Below are 4,318 nucleotides of genomic sequence, written 5' to 3' on the forward strand. Positions count from 1 at the left end.
CATTCAGGACTATGATTAAATCAACTCTCTACACCTAAAATATCTTTTTAAAAAATAGCAAGGGGAGCAGCCTGGCAGGATCATGTGATAAAAGCAAGATGACCTATGTGGAATAGAGTTTTACTTCTGGCAAGGCAATGTGAGGAAATCCGAGGACCTGTCACCCAACAGAAATGATGAAAATTATTTTTAAGAAATCATTTAAAGTTTCTGGAAATGGTCCTGAGGGCACATAGCAAATGAAGAAACATTTATATTAAAAAAAAAATCTATTGAAATTCTGTAAGGAAAGTGAGTCTTGGATTTGAACCAAGACCCACTCCCTCCTCCTAGCCCAGTGAGACAGAAACTACTTTGAACTGGTGTAGACTAAAACACAGGGCTCCCTCCCCACCAGCTCCCAGTCAGAGAGCTACATTCTCTTGAGAGCCTGGCACCAGCATTTCTCATCCTGCCCTTGGCTATCTGTTGCTGAGACTAAGTTCTGTCTATATGGTTCTTACTTTAAAGAATAAAAGGAATAAGGAATGTTCTTGATGCCTGTATTATCAGGCAGTGCTCTAGGTGCTGGGGATAAGCATGAGGGTAGGGGGCAATGTAGTGGTATTTGTGCAGTTAAACAAAGAAATGAATACATAACTAATATAATGACGGGCAGTGAGAAATGCTATAAAGACAGTAAAATAACGTAAGGGATAGAGAATGACAGAGGGGCCATGGGATGCTATTTTGGATAGGATGGTCAGGGAAAGACTTGGACAAAGTGCTTTGGGAGCAGACACCTACAGGAAGTGAAGGAGGGAAATGTGAGTAGCTGGGGCAAGAACATTTTAGGCATCAAAAGCAGCCCGTGCAAAGGCTCTAAATCAGGAGCGTGCTTGGCAGGTGAGAGGACCAGCAAGGACGCAGTGTGGCTGCAGCAGAGTGAGAGTTGGGCAGAGTAGTCACTGGTGAGGTCGGAGAGGTAGCCAGGAAACAGATTAGTTATGGTGCCCTTGCAGTTGTCCCAAAAAGGGATATTGATGGCTTGGATAAGTGATAGAGAGAGGAAAGTAATTAGTTTCTGGCCTTGTTCTTAAGGTAGAGTTGATAGGATTTTCTGACAGTTTAGATGGGGAGTCAACAAGAGAGTCAAGAATGAAAGAGAGAAAAAGAAGTCAAAAATGATTCCAAGAATTTTTGGCCTGGGCAGCTAGGTGAATGGAGAAACCATTCGTTAGGATGGTCCTGCTTCAAGGAATAGTACTCAGTGTTGATATGGACATGCCCATCTGAGGCTAGCCTGATTTTTCCTCCCTACATGAGTCTAACATTTTCAAGAATTTGATTTTGGCTGTGTTAAGTTTGTAATGCTTATTAGTCATTCAGAATAGTTGAATATACTATGCCATGGCGCCCTGAACAAGCCCGATCCCATCCGATCTTGGAAGCTAAGCAGGGTTGGTCCTGGTTATTACTTGGATGGGAGACCACCTAGGAAGACCAGGTGCTGGAAAAGTAAAAAATAAAAAATAATGGATTGTAAGCTGACAAGGTCCTTGCAATCTGTGAGGTCAACCAAGGGTTGCCTTGCCTAATTAAAAAAAATTTTTTTTAATAAAAAGAATGGTTGGATATATAGATCCTGAATTCAGAAAAGAGGTCAGACCTACAGATATGAAATAAGAAGTGATCAGTATACAGAATATAACTGAAGCAATGGGACTGGATGAGATTAGAAGAGGTCTGTGGCCTGAGTCCAAGGGCACATGGTCACTTAGAGGTCAGGGAAATGAGGAAGAACCAGCAAAGAGACTGAGAAGGAGGAGCCTATCAAGCAGGCAGGAATTAAGAGTGGTGTCCCCCAGGCAAAGTGAAGATAATGTCTGAAGCTGGAGGTACTGAATGCTTCTTAGATGGCAGGTGACATGTGGACTGAGAATTGACACTTGGATTTGGGAAGGTAGAGGTTGTGAACACCTTACTAAGAGAATTTTCATGATATTGTGGAAATGAAAGCCTGGAGGAATTATACTCAAGAAAGAATGGGAGGAGAGGAGACTTTAAGAATAGACATCTATTAAGGGTTTTATTATAAAGCAATGGACAAAAATGGCTGGAGACTAATACAAAGTCAGTAAACTTATGAAATTTTTTAAGTATGAGAGAAAGTAAAGAACTTTTTATATCATTTGGAGTGGTCCTTTAAAATGGGAAATGATGAGGCATGAGAGGGGAGGCTAACTGCAGGAACAAAATCCTTGAGTAGGCGAGAGAGGTGGGCTCCACTCTAAGAGTGGATCCTTTGTCAAGAATAAACGGCAGAGGATGTACACACGGATGCAAATAGTTGACAAGTTTGGTGGTGGGTGGATGTAGAACTCTGTTTTCATTGTGTCTATTTTCTCAGCAAAATAAGAAATGAGGTCATCAGTTGAGAGTAAAGAGTAGAAAGGGAGTTTTGGAGATTTAAGGAGAGAGTGTGTACTGGTTAAGATTTTATTCTTCTACAAGTAATGGGCACACAAAATAACAGTGGCCTAAATATGTTAGAAATTTAGAAGTAAGCCATCCAGCGCTGTTGGGGAAGCTCTGCTCTGTGAAGTTCTTGGGGTCCAAGATTCTTTCAAGTTTCCACCCCACCATTCCTGGGACATGGCCCTCATTCTCACGGTCTGTCACATCCATGTTACAAGCAGCAGATGAAGAAGAGAGAAGGAATAAACTGGTTGGGTGTCTTCAGACTTTTAAAGAAAGTGTTCCAGAGTTGTCACATGAAAATTCCACTGGGGGCAAAATTTGACCATAGGCCCGTACCTAGCTGCAAGGCAACTGGGAAAAGTAGTCTTATTTCTGGGCAGCCATTTGTCCAACTAGAAATTTTATTACTAAGAAGGGAGTACAGATGTGATGGGATGAATACTTGCCATGATGTGAAATAATAAACTGGGAGAGTGGGTGAAAAATTAAGGCAATGTAGTAAAATATTTGAGTAGCCATATCTTAGGGCTTCGGTGCAAGTGAATAGAGAATAGTTTTGCTGGGTGAATTTAACAGAGAAAGAGAGCATGGGGATCGAGGATATATTTAAGGGAGAGATTATAGTGATGCAATTTGGAATCTAATCTGGATAACAAGAGTAGAGGACAAGAGAAAAGAGGAAGAAGTATCAGACAAAGAAAAAAATAGAAAAGTCAATGCATAAAAGTTATTGCTGGTATTCAAGTAATTTTGGAGTAGAGATGCTAGAGTAAGTGAATGGGAGAAGTGAAGTTGGTGGTCTGAGAGTGGGAAGGTGGTCCAGTGATTGGGAATGACAAAGTCAGGGGCATGAGCGAAACTGGAGGAAAACTCCTCACTTAATTGGAAGTGAAGTTCAAGGATGTTAGAAGGTGGGTGTTGTACGAGTCATCTGTGTGGATGATGAAACTGATTAAGAACAATGACAGGCACAGTAGAGGAAATCATTCCAGTGAGGTGACGGAATGGTCGAATGATCACTACAACAGGGGGCTAACAGACAGGCCATGTGTGCTTTAAAGGAGTTGGAGGTTTAAAGGAAGGATGGAGGAGAGACAGCCTGGGAGCAGCAATGAAGAACAAGAACATTTGTCCCATTCCTGACTGTGTAGGTGGGTTGTGGAGGCACCAGAGGCCACTGTTCATAGGGGTTCCTGGGAAGCAGTGTCTCGGGGCAGAACCTGGATTTAGCAGACAAGGTGATGAGAGCTTCCAGAGAGTATGCGGAAGAGTCTTGTGGGTCTGCAGAGGTGGGAGGCTGAGTAGCACATGCACTAACTCATTTTCACATGGGGATATGAGCAGAGTAGGAAGTGTTGTAGGATCTGAAGATTTGTCTTTGGGGAAGATGTATCATAAGTTCTACATGTGCCCTCCTCTGGGGATTGGCCTCCCTGGCAATGTCATCACCACAGGGGTGAGGTGTCTTACCAAGGACAGATGGAGCTCTAGGGCCTTCCTTTAAATCTTCTGAGGGCCATGTCACAGCCATGGGAGGGCTATTAGACAGTGAGCAGGCCTAGCTTTGGTGGCTGGAGCTCTGGATGTGCTCCTGAGAGAGTTAGGGGGTGGCCTTGCGGCAGGGGGGCAGTCAAACCAGGATAATCCTCCCTGGGATTATCTCAGTAGATGCTAAATGAAAACACATGTGACAAAATGCAACACCTGCTCCTGATTTAAATTCAATAGAAAGCCAAGACACTTCCTTCGCATAAAATGAAAACTTTAAAAAAGCATTTTTGTTAAAATCAGTATTAAGGAAGCCCACTATTACTACAATTATTCATTGTTATTTTAGAAATGATGTACATGTTGAAAA

General features: G+C 42.5%; 1 pseudogene; it reads left to right on the forward strand.

The window, feature by feature from the left end:
- The first annotated feature begins 1,378 nt into the window (after positions 1 to 1,378).
- On the forward strand, positions 1,379 to 1,498 carry LOC112480476 (annotated as a pseudogene).
- The last annotated feature ends 2,820 nt before the right edge of the window (positions 1,499 to 4,318 follow it).

This window comes from Pteropus alecto, unplaced genomic scaffold (assembly GCF_000325575.1).
Source record: "Pteropus alecto unplaced genomic scaffold, ASM32557v1 scaffold224, whole genome shotgun sequence".
NCBI classification, from domain to species: Eukaryota; Metazoa; Chordata; class Mammalia; order Chiroptera; family Pteropodidae; genus Pteropus; species Pteropus alecto.